The sequence below is a fragment of the Rattus rattus genome, chromosome 5, assembly GCF_011064425.1.
Source record: "Rattus rattus isolate New Zealand chromosome 5, Rrattus_CSIRO_v1, whole genome shotgun sequence".
Lineage (NCBI taxonomy): Eukaryota > Metazoa > Chordata > Mammalia > Rodentia > Muridae > Rattus > Rattus rattus.
In genome coordinates this window covers 109,131,041-109,144,598 of record NC_046158.1, presented here as the reverse complement: position 1 = coordinate 109,144,598, position 13,558 = coordinate 109,131,041, and positions in this window count along the sequence as shown.

Genomic DNA, 13,558 nt, shown 5'->3' with positions numbered 1-13,558 from the left:
TGCACTGGATAGCTCATGCAAGGCTGCAGCTGGCAAAGGGCAGGGCCAGCACTCCTATTCTCATGCCTTCCGGCCTGCATCTGGGCCAGAGCTAGCTCTACTTTGTTGCTTAGGTGAGGTTCAGGGCCTGCTTTTCTGAGTGCAATAGCCAGGGTAGGGGGTGGCAAGGAAGGCAGTTCTGCACAGTCTCAGAAGAATGCCCAGACCAAGGATGTCACCATGGTCTTTAGCACTAATATAAGCACAGAACACTGACACTGACCCCTGGTGCTGCATGTCCATGGACCTAGACATGGTCAGCAGCAGAAGCATGGGCTAGGTAACTACCATGGCCTCAGATGGTAAGGCAGGACATCCATAACAGGCCAATTGCCTCCACTCTCCATTCCCCATTTCTGCTTCTTTTCACAATTCCTCAAACTGTTCAGCCTCTCTTTTTCTCCCATCTGTCCATCACATACATACATATCTTGGTGGCTCCCATTGAAGGTGGGCCATACATCCGGTGGACCTCTGGGTGAATTCTGCTCCCCTACACCAAGTGTCATGTTTGCAGATAGGCATCTAGGTGTCCCCACTCTGCACATGTTCTATGGTCATGGCTGCAGCCCTACTTAGAGACCTGCCAAGAGACATACCACACTGTGAGCTAATGGGGGATATGTAAAATAACATGATCCTTTTCCAATTAAAAATTTTCAAAATACTTTTTGAAATGTGGAGAAGGAAATAAATAAAGAACTGAACTAACAGATTGGGATCTGAAGTTTTCTACCTCTTACATCAATATGGGGCTGTGAATGCTTTGCTTATAGATTTGCAGGACTCCAGCTGGCTGTTAGAAAAGCTGATTAAGAGGCAGCCATCCTGCTATTGCTTTATGCTAGTGTTTGAGATCCCTCCTGGATGCATATTTACCAGCAGCATCAATCACCAAAACTTAGTCAAACTTCACACTCGGGTCAGGATAGGAGGGAAATGCACAGCTTTCAAGATATAAAGTAGCACATTCTCTGTATCCATTCCTCTCTTGAGGACATCTTGGCTATTTCCAGCTTCTGGTTATTATGAATGAGACTGTTATGAACAGAATGAACATGTGGCTTTACTATATGTTTGTGTATCTTTTGGGTATATGCCCAGGTACATTTACACAAAGGAGTACTACTCAGCTATTAAAAACAATGACTTAATGAAATTTGCAGGCAATTGGATGAACCTAGAAAATATCATCCTTAGTGAGATAACCCAGTTACAAAAGAACACACATGGTATGTACTCACTGATGAGTGGATATTAAGCAAGAAGCTTGAAATACCCACTATACAACTCACAGACCATATGCAGATCAACAGGGAAGGCCAAAGTGTCTTAGTCCAACTTAGACAGGGAAAGTAGAGGGAGGGGAGGACCTGTGAGGGAGAGTGGAGAGGGAGGGAAAATGGGGCAGGATCTGGTATAGGAGGAAACAGAAGGGGGAGGTGGGTGAAGTACAGAAATTCAGGAAATTAAACAGAGTTATGTAACAGTGGGGAATGGGAAACTGGGTGTAGTCACTAGAAAATCCTAGATACAAGAGAAGCAAGAGGTTCCCAGGACCAACATGGATGAGATTAGCTGAAATACCCAAAAAAGAGGAGAGAGAACCTGCAGAGACCATATCCAGAAGTTAGGCACAGTCCCTGCGATAGGTGAACATGATTAAAGATGATGATGGAACAGTTATTTTAACAATCCCAAGTTCCATGCTTCCATTCTGACAAGATCTTTGCAATTACTGGTCGTGCAGAAGCCAAACCAGTCATAGAAATGCTTTCTGGAATATTACGTGAGCTTGGTACTTTCATCTTAAAGAGACTTACTAAATTATCTAAAAGTTCCCATGACAAATAATGAATAGTAAAACACAAATTCTAGAAGACATTGATGAAGATGATAATATCTCATATATTGTAAAAAATGATGAAAAATAAAAAAATGAAGTCAAATAATTTTTTTCTGGTTTATATCTATCCTCTTCCTTCATCAAGTAGAAATAAAACATATCTGAAAAGAAAGAACAGAAAAGTTGGTTGAACTAAAGAGCAGAGAGTCAATGGAAAGGATATTTCTGCGTGTAGTGGCTCATTCCTGAGAACATCCAGGGTTTGACTTAACAATTGCTATATGCTAAGTGATCATATCTATCTGCATTCTCTGCTACCTCATGAGGACATCTAAAAATGCTCATTTTCTGTACCTGTGGCACATTAGACTCTTTCCTTTTCTCATCAAGTCCCTAATGGGTAAAACATTGTTTTCCATGCAAGACTTTCTTCTGTTTTTCCTTCATCTGTCCAAAAACTGTTGCTAAAATGCACTAGCCAAATAATACTTTTAGATCAAGAACTTTCAAAATACAAAAACAATTAAATTCAGTGTTCATGAATCCCAAAAGACCACCCAGGAACTAACTCTGATATAATCACAGTAGGGTCTTTTATTTACAAGCTTGAGTCTGGGGCTACACCATCCTCACCAGCACAGCAGGATGGGAGGGTGATTCCCAGAGTTCTCAGCAGGACAAGGCCTTAAGTGAAATAACAAACAAGTGAAGGAATTTTATCCTGGCAAGCATCTTGTATGACTATTGTAAGCCTATAGGTGGGTACTCTGAAGCAAAATCAGGAATAATCACAAATTGCCTGAGAGTACATCTGAAAAAATCAGACTAATCTTTGGCTGATGCTTATTAGGAAATAGCTAGGAAGTAGCTCTAGGGTAAGGGCCATGGACAAATCATGGGGTTCTTCCATGTACTTCAATGTAGCCTGATTCAGCTGTAGGTCAAGTTTCTCTTAAAATTCAGGCTGATTTCAAGATGGAGTAGATTTGGTCTCTCACACACTGCTGTTATACTTATACCTTCTTTCTAGATTTCCTGGCAATGTACAAAATAAAACCTTGAAGCAGAATGCTTTTAATGAAAAAGCTGTAATAATTCAACAAAATATCATCAGGTGGGCTGGAGATTTGGCAGTACATGAATCGAAAGGGTATTCAATTGGCAGAAATTTTGGCCAGTGTTTGAAGTGGAAACATGGTTTCTTTGGAAAGTCAGTTGTGTCAGAGGCTGATTTGCTGTGGCAGATATGTGAAGGAGTGTTTTCCTAAAGCAGACACAGGTAAAAGGATGTTTCACTGAAGCAGACACATGAAATATTTCATTGAAGTAGAAACAGGTGAAAGATATTTGGCTTTGTTTAACTAAACATATAAAGAATTTTTCACTAATGACATACATATAATATTTCATCTTACATTGTGTTCCTGAACCCCATTTGCAATGATATCATATCGAGAAAGTTGTAAAAGAATTTCTTTTGAAGTTCCTGTGGCTTTGTGTGACTTCTTGCTGCTTCTTCAGAAAGGAGCTCATTGCCAGAGGAATGTCAACTGACACAAAGAATCACATGGAGATTTCTCTAAGAAAGACTCACATGGTAAGACAAGAAACGTGGGAGGAAGTAAAAATAGTACTCAAGGGACAATGACAGGAGGTTTACAATGTGGTTCAAAATTGCCCTAGCTATTGAACATCTAAAACAAATCATAGCGCTCCATCGACAACCTGCATTTATCTTCCACATCTTTTGAAGTTTAGCTATTTTTCTAAATTAAGTATTCAGACTATAATTAAAAAGGAAAACCAGCATAAATATTAATTAAGCAAATTTTAATGTTTTCATCAATATTATATACATTAGATGCTTTAAATAACATTTTTAATTTTTTTAAGAATTTCAAACTTTGGAACTGTGTTTCCACCATTTTAATCATTCCCTACTTCCAACATCTTCCATGTTCCCCACTCTTTCTCAAATGATTTACTTTTTTAAAAAAATTTTATTAGATACATCTCTTTACTTACACCTCAAATGTTATTCCCTTTCCCGGTTTCCTATCAAAAGCCCTCATCCCTTACCCTCCTCCACAATACAGGTATTCCCCCATTCCACCACCCTTACTGACCCCACACCCATATTCCCCTGCACTGGGGGTCCAACCTTGACAGGACCATGGGCTTCCCCTTCCACTGGTACCCCAACAAAACTATTCTCTGCTACATATGCAATTAGATCCCGGGATCATTACATGTATTATCTTTCTGTAGCTGTTTAGTCCCTGGAAGCTCTGGTTGGTTGGCATTGTCCTTATGGGGTTGCAAGCTCCTTCAACTCTTTCAATTCTTCCTCTAATTCCCCCCAAGGGGGTCCTGTTCTCAGTTCAGTGGTTTGCTGTTAGCATTGCCCTCTGTATTGAACAGGCTCTGGATGTGTCTCTCAGGAAAGATCTATATCTGGTTCCATTCAGCATGCATTTTTTAGCTTCATCCTTCTTATTTAGTTTTGGTGGCTGTATAAACTTTGCTGCTCTAAACTTTGCTTCCATATCCCTTCCCTTGGATATATTTTCCCCTTTTAGGTAGGAGAAATTTTGGTCATCCTTCTTCTTGAGTTTCCTGTGGTCTGTGGATTGCATCTTGGGTAATTTGAACTTTTAGGCTAATATCCACTTATCTCTGAGTGCACACCAAGTGTGTTTTTCTGTGGTTGGGTTACCTCACTCAGAATGATATTTTCTAGTTCATTTCGTTTGCCTATGAATTTCATGAAGTCATTGTTTCTGATAGCTGAGTAGTACTCCACTGTGTAGATGTACCACATTTTTTTAAATCAATTCCTCTGTTGAAGGGCATCTAGGTTCTTTCCAGCTTCTGGCTATTATAAATAAAGTTGTTATGAATATAGTGGAGCATGTGTCTTTGTGGTATGTTGGAGCATCTTTTGGGTATATGTCCAGGAGAGGTATAGCTGGGTCCTCAGGTAGTGGAATGTTCGATTTTCTGAGGACGGATTTTCAGAATGGTTGTACCAGTTTGCAATCCCACCAACAGTGGAGGAATGTTCCTCTTTCTCCACATCCTAGCCAGCATCTGCTTTCACCTGAGTTTTTTTATTTTAGCCATCCTGACTGGTGTGAGGTGGAATCTCAGGGTTGTTTTGATTTGCATTTCCCTGACTAAATATATTGAACATTTCTTTAGGTGCTTTTTGGCCATTCAATAAACCACAGCTGAGAATGTTTTGTTTAGCTCTATACTGTCACGCCCACCTCGGCCTGCCAGGAAGACGCAACACGGTTGGATTCTTCTCAACAGCCTTTACTGCAGGACACCTTTATTGTTGACACGGGGACGTGAGCAGCAAAAGCGCTCGCCTTATATACACAACAGTATGCTAATATTCTTTCAGGGATTGGCAGGGCACGAGTCACCCCACTATCACCCCACTGTCATCCCAGCTACTTCTCCTCCGGAGATTGGCGATTGGCGCTGCATGAACCTCCCATTAGCATAGTACCGCCCCAGCCAGACTGACGCCAGGTGCAAAACCCCGCGCATGCACAGTACTGTTGTTCACCACAGGAGGGCGCCAGATCACCTCATTATCATACAGCTGCCCTGACAAGGGGACAAGCCTGCTCATTCGTGGTAAGTTGTTTACAATCAGACAGGGCTGGCTGTCGGCGCCATCCGCCATCTTTACTTCGCCGTGCTGCTCACTACACTATACCCCATTTTTGAATAGGGTTATTTGGTTCTCTGGAGTCTAACTTCTTGACTTCTTTTTATATTCTTGATATTAGCCCTCTCTCACATTCAGGATTGGTAAAGATCTTTTCCCAGTCTGTTGTTTGCTTTTTGTCCTAATGACAGTGTATTTTGCCTTACAGAAGCTTTGCAGTATTAAGAGGTCCCATTTGTCGATTGTTAATCTTAGAACATAAGCCATTGGTGTTTTGTTCAGGAAATTTTCCCCAGTGCCCATGAGTTTGAGACTCTTCCCCACTTTCATTCTATTACTTTGAGTGCATCTGCTTACAATGTGACTCATAATTGCCCTAGCTATTGAACATCTAAAACCAATGATAGCCATCCATAACCATTCTGTATTTATCTTCCACATTTTTTGTAGTTCAGCTATTTTTCTAAATTAGGTACTTAGACTAAAATTACAAAGGAAAATCAGCATAAATATTAAGTAAATATTTATATTTTTCAACAATATTTTATACATTAGATGCTTTAAATAACATTTTTAATTTTTTAAAGAATTTCATACTTTAGACCTGTGTTCACACCATTTTTTCATTCCCCACTTTCAAAATATTCTATGTTCCCAACTCTTTCTCAAATGAATTACTTTTATTTACATAATTGTTATAGTTTTACACACACACACATAGACACCCCCCCACACACACACACACTAATAAGTCCATTTAGTGTTGCTCTTATGTATTTGTGGTTAAGGCTGACTACTTGTGATTTAATAGCCAACAAACTGATTTGTCCTTGGAAAAGCTTGATTCTCAAAGTCTAAGCTAACATTTTCTGTACTCTTCAACTAGGGCTGGGGCTTTGTGAAATTTTCCCTATTGAATTGACATATCTACTACTATTGTCTTTTGTTGGTCTTGTTTGGTGTCTATACTGTTGATTGCATGACTTTGTGACTTTAATAATGCAAATAATAGGGAAACAGCCAATAACACTAAAACTGTTGGTAGACATATACAAGTATTGGTGTACTATGGCATCTAAAAGGGAGGTCAAGATAAGGTAATAGTAGGTGATGATTGAAGGACACAATGTAGACAAAAAAGAAGAATATAGTGCATTCATTCTTCATGTTTAAATTCTGTCATGTTAGGATTTTTTATTTTTATAAATCTATAAAAATGCAATTGACATTCAAATTATCGAACTCCAGGAATAATACCACAGCTTCATAATGCCTATGCCAATTATAGTTCTTTGAGATGAGCCAAGATTGGAATTCAGAATATGTTTGAATGGCTACCTTAATCTTGATTGTTGGTGTTTTAGTTTGTGAGTTTATTAATTATATTTTAAAAAAGAAAATATAAAATGGATGATTTATTTCTTACTAATAGGAAAAAAACATCTGTTTCTCTGTTATTTTCTCTGAGTTGCTAATGGGGGAACAGGATGATCAGACAATAAATTTGCTTTGTAGAATGTGATACATATGAAGAAACTTCAAGTCCTATCTGAGGTCAATTATTTCTAATTTTATACAACCAAGTTGGCGAAGCTTCTATGTAACTTAGAAGCTAGACAATAGGCCCTAAAACTTATCCTTATTGATTGCATTTATGAATACTGATGCCAGTGTAGTAAGTAGATTGAGTATATTGTCTTAAACCGCCCTGCCAAGGGGAGTTTGTTTAAAAGGAGTAAATTAATATCAATCATCTTTTTGTCTCTCCCTCTGCCAAGCTTTGACAAGGAGAAAAATAACTCCAAGAAACTACTGAATAACAAAATATTCAAATGACCTACTTTATTTATAATCTTAGGAGTTTGAATTTATTAAGCAACAGTTTAATAAAAGCAATGTCTAGTACAAAAAAAGACAAGAATGTAAGAAAATGGACAAAACACAGGCATTAAGTTACCTAGATTATAAAGATAAGAATAAAGCACACTGGCCCCTCAGTTTTATAGCACTATCAAGAGAAATCTCTTATGGTTAAACCAGTCTGTCCACATATAATGTTCTATCAATACCTTGGATCTCTACTACAGGATTTGATAAAGACATTCCATTTAGGGATGCATACTTCAAAGCCTTTCATCTATTCATAACACCTTTTTAAATGAGCAGAGTAACACACTGGATACATTAAAGGATATTCCACAAAGATTCATTAGCTTCTCATAAGTAATTTACAGACAGAAAAAAATATGCTAACCTGTACAAAGGTGCTTGCAAAGCGAAAAAGTTGTCAAACAACCAGTCAATATGATAATTTTTTCAGTACAATACATACTCCAACACTTAACATTCTTGAAACTAAGTCAGTTTCAGCTGATGCATATATATAATCACAAGTTGATGACACAAGAACCGGTTTTCAAGTGTATCCGAAGATGCAGTAGCAGTTTGCATATTCTTTACACAGGAAAAGATGGTCTGATTATATATTTTATTAATCTATAAACTTTTATTCTTAAAAATGTTGCTGGGACAGTGGGTATAAACAAAACGTGGAAAGAGGATGTCTTCTGAGATACAGTGCTTGAGTTTATGGTTGGATCAAGCCTTTGCATACTCCAAGAAGACAATTTTAGAAAGAAGTACAGGGCTGAGAGAAGGTGGGAATGAGATTTCGGAACAAAAACAGAATAACTAGTATATGAAGACAAACACAGGACTGATGCCTAGAGATGACAACGCTCTGCCAACAAGGTTAAGATTGATGATAAAGTCAATGAAAACCTATGCTTTTTCGAATTTCTACTAAATGTTTTAATGTGTTTGGTGTCTGAAGCAGAAGGATATCAAGAAGTGATAATGATTTTCATTTTGGGGAAAACAGAACTATTAGCTCCTTTATCTTGTGCTCATGAGAAATCAAACACCCATTGATATGAAGACATGAACTCCCTCAACAACACCAGTTCCAAATACTGAACTGGAGTGTAGTAAATACTGAGTAAAAGATAAGTAATGATACTTGGAAGGAAAAAATCTAAGCTTACTATATCAATAATTACTGATGCTAAAACCAAGAGCTACTTTGATGTGATGAACCATCATGACCAAAAGCAATTTGTGAAGAAAAGACTTCACTTGAATGTAACAGTTCATCACCAAAAGTAGTGAAGATAGAAACTCAAGCACGAGAGTCACGTGGATTCAGTAGCTGAAACAGAGGCCATGGGTGAGAGTTACTTACAGGCTTGTTTCCCATAGCTTGCTCAACTTACTGTCTAATGGGACTAAAGACTTCAAGCCCATGGACATGACACACAATTAATCAATAATTAGCTGAGCCTTCCCACATCATTCAATAGTTAAGAAAATGTCCTACAGACTTGTCTATAGTTTGACATTATGAAGCCATTATCTTAATTGAGGCTCCCTCTTCTCTCATGTCTCTAGCTTGTGCCTAGCTTTTGTCAAGCCAGTATATCACAAATAAGAAAATTATTTCTTAATCTAAAACACACACACACACACACACACCTTAACAAGACAAATTTTACCTCATTTTGAAGAAGTGAGACTATTTGTAATAACATCTATGTATATTGTACACTGAGCATAAAAGGACCATCTCTAAAATTATGAGAAAAAAAGTAGCCCTTTGCCTACACTTGCACCAGAAAATGGTTGTCACATTGCTTTGAAATCTGTAAAACATTTTAAAGTGGCTGTATGTTCAAATAATGAGACTGTAATATAAAATGTTACACTCTATTACATGTTTTATTTCTTCAAAATAAGGACAATTGAACAAGATTATCAGAAAATTTTCTTAGTCTCACATCTTCTTACATATATATTTTTTTTTTGGTTTAGAATTTTCACAGTGATAAAAGAAATTTCTAAACCATAAGCATATGTTTGCTCTTGAGACACTAAACTGTGTATGACTTGTAGAAGTTCTGGGAAGTATGTATTAGCACATCCAAACGTAGGTAGCATTGACTGCCATAAAAGTCATCTTTGTAAATGCATATTAGAGTAAATGAGTTTATTTCAAGTTACTTATACATCTATGAAAAAATTTCAAATTCTCAGAAGTGTACCTCATGTATCTTACTAGGTTTATGTTTTATTTAAGGCAGAATCAATGCAACCTCTGTGCAAATTAACTTCTAGTACCAAATTAGAAGAACCTACAGTCTCCAAAAACAAGGCCCAGATAAAATAAGACTCATGGAAACTTGCAAATTTATGTGGACAAATTCTTCACCCTTATCAGGGAATCTGCTTGTCTTGTCAAATTCTATCACTGTGCAAAAGACAGTTTTGTCTCTACCTTAGTTTGTGTATATATATATATATATATATATATATATATATATGTATGTATGTATGTATATATGGATGGTTCCGAAGTTAAAATAGTCATTGGCTGATTATTCCTTCAAATTCTGTTTCATCTTTACTTCTTGAATGTCTTGTAGGTACGATAAATATTGGGAATGCTTTGTGGGTGGGTTAGTATTCCCATCCCTTCCTTAGAAGTAATGCAGGGTTGCAGAAGGTGGCGATTTCAGGTTCCATATTCCCTGTTGCTAGGAGTATCAGCCATGGTTATGTTCATAGATTTTTGTAAGTCTCCCTTATTCTAAGTTTCTGGCTTGTGTTCCCTACCATTCAAAAATTTAGTTTTCTCTCCCAGTTCTCTCTCCACCATTCCTCCCGACACTTGATTTTTCCTGTTCCTCTCCTGACTCATCTCCCACACAGTGTCCTTCCTCCATTCAGCTTCAGTGTCTTTTCTGTTTCTGCTTCTGAGTGAAATTCAAGCATGCACCCTTTGTTATCATTGTTACTTAGATTCCTTGGGTCTTTGGACTATAATACATTTATCCTATACTTTAAGGTTAATAATAATTTTAAGCAATCACATACCATGTATGTCTTTCTGCATCTGAGATATGTCACTCAGGAAGATATTTACAAGTCTTTTTCATTTGGCTGCAAATTTCATGTTATCGTCATTTATAATAGTTGAGTAATATCCTATTGTATAACTATACCACATTTTCTTAATTCTTCAGTTGAGAGGTTTCTAGATTAATTCCAGTTTGTGGCTATTACGAATGAAGCTGCTATGAATATTGTTGAGCATGAGGCCCTGTGGTATGCTGGAGTATCATTTGTATATAAGTCTCGGAGCGGTATATCAGGATCTTGTAGTACAATTGTTTGAAATTTTCTCAGAGTCCACCAAACTGCTTTCAAAACTGGTTGTATAAATGTAAACTCATCCCAGCAATGGAGGAATGTTTCTGTTGCTCCACATCCTATCCAGCATGTGATGTCCCTTGAGTTTTTTATTTTAACCACTCTGAAAGACATAAGATGTAATTTCTTAGTCATTTTGTTTGCTTCACTGATAACTAAGGGTGTTGAGAATTTCCTGAAATGTTTGTCAGTCATTAGAGATTCCTCTGTGGTGAATCTATCGATCCCTACAGCATATTTTTATTGGACTATTTGGTTTGTTGGTGTCTAATTTATTGAGTTCTTTATATATGTTGGATATTAGCCCTCTGTCAGACGTAGGGTTTGTGAACATCTTTTCACATCTTATCGTCTACCATTTTGTCCTATTCCTTATAGAAAGTTTTAGTTTCAAAAGATTCTTGATTTTAGTGCCTAAACTATCTGGGTTACTTATGTATACTATCATATCATTTGCAAATAATGATACCTAGTCAGTTCTTTTCCAACTCATATCCCCGTTAATCTATTTTTGTTGTCTTATTAGAATAGAACTTCAAGGACTGTATTGAATACATACAGAGAAATTGGACAGCCTTGTCTTGTCCCTGATTTTAGAAGAATTGCTTCAAGATACTCTCCATTTAAATTAATGTTGGCTATTGGCTTACCATATATTGCCTTTATAATATCTAGATATGAACCTTTATTCCTGATCTTTACAAGATTTTTATCATGAGGTGGTGTTGGAATTTGTCAAAGACCTTATCAGCATCAAATGTGATGATCATGTGGGTTTTTCTTCAGTTTGCTTATATAGTGGATTACACTGAAGAACTTTCATGTGTTGAACCCTCCTTACATTATAGGAATAAAGCAAACTTGGGCATAGTGGATGATGTTTTTTATGTATTCTTGGATTGAGTTTGTGAGTATTTTATTGAGTGGTTTTGCATAGATTCTCATAAGCAAAATTGGTCTGAAATTGTCTTTCATTGTTGAGTCTTTATATGGTTTAGGTATCAAGGTGACTGAGACCTCATAGAATGAATTAGGTAATGTTCCTTCAGTTTCTTTTTTATGGAATAGTTTGAAGAGTATTGGTATTCATTCTTCTTTGAAGGTCTGGTATAATTTGGCACTAAAACCATCTATCCCTGGGCTATTTTTAGTTGTAAAACTTTAGTTACTGCTTCTATTTCCTTAGGGATTATAGGGTTACTTAGATTGATAATGGTTTACCTTTTATAGATGCTACCTATAAAGAAAATCATCCATTTAATTGAGATTTTCCAATTTTGTGGAGTGCTTTTTTCCTTTTACAGCCCAAACAATACTTTCCTACCAATCCCTCTTACAGATTCCATCCTCCATCTATACTTTCCCTCCCCTCTAAGAAAATGGTGTTCCCCGAGTATTCCCAACCCAGGCACATCAAGTCTCTGCAGGATTAGGCATACCGTCCCGAAGGGGGTCAGCCTTCTGCTACATACTTGCTGGAAACTTATGTCCAACCTTGGTATGCTCTTTGATTGGGGTCTCAGTCTCTGAGAGTTTCCAAGTTAGGTGATACTGCTAGTCTGCCTGTGGGGTTCCTATTCACTTCATAGCCTTCAATCCTTCCCCAAACATGAGGGTCCCTGATTTCTGTCCAAATGTTTGTCTGTGGGTATCTGCATCTGTCTTAGTCAGCTGCTGGGTAGAGCCTCTTAGAGGACAGCTGTACTTGGATCGTGTCTGTACATATAGCAGAGTATCAATGAGAGTGCAAGAGATTAGGGCGTGCTCATGGAATGGGTCTCAAGTTGAGCCAATTATTGCCTGGCTATTCCTCCATTCTCTGCTATATCTTTATCCCAGCACTTCTTTTAGATAGGGCAAACTTTGGGTGAAATGTTTTATGGGTGGATTGGTGTCCTTATCCATCTAATGGGGATCCTGCTTGGCTTCAGGAGGTAGCCTCTTTAGGTTCCATGACCCTTCTATTAGGCATCTTGACTAAGGTTGTAGCTGGAAATTATAAAAAAAATGCACCATCCCACGTTAGATACCGCACCGCTGTACACAGGACACTGGTGGGCTGTTCTCATCTCAGCAACTCTCTGGCACAGAGCACCCAAAATCTCTCCACCCGATGCACAATGTTCACATGGCATGTCGCTGCCACACTTCCACATGCTTCCAAATTCCATGACTGACTTGGGTACCCTGTCACTTTACCTTTCTCTGGAAATCAGTTGAGTCACTGCGCAAAGGAAAACATCACACAATCTTAGTTTAGAATCAACAGGTACCACAACTTCTGGGCAAAACAACTAACATCCTAATTTGTAAGCCATACTAAGTTAAATCCTCTGATAGACCTCTAGTTCATTACTTCTAGTACCTTAAACTCTTTTTATCTAAAAAACCTTCCGCAAGTCCCATTTCTCCTCTCTTCCCCTCTCTGACCTAGAAGTCTTGCCTTCTCCTCGCCCACTGATTGTTACCCGGGCATCTTTATTCATTAGGGGAATGTCCTAGCCACAAAGTTCACCCACATTTAATCCTTGGAATATCCCCCATCCAAGATTTCTGGGATTTCCTAGAGTTTCCCCACAGCTCCCAAACCGAGCAGCTTTAGATTTCCATTCCTGGCCCTCTGTGCTGCTCTTTTGTCTCTCCCAAATCCTGCCCTTCTATTCTTCTACCTGAAAATATCCAGTTAGACCAGCACCATTCGTTGAAAATGCTTTCTTTATCTCATT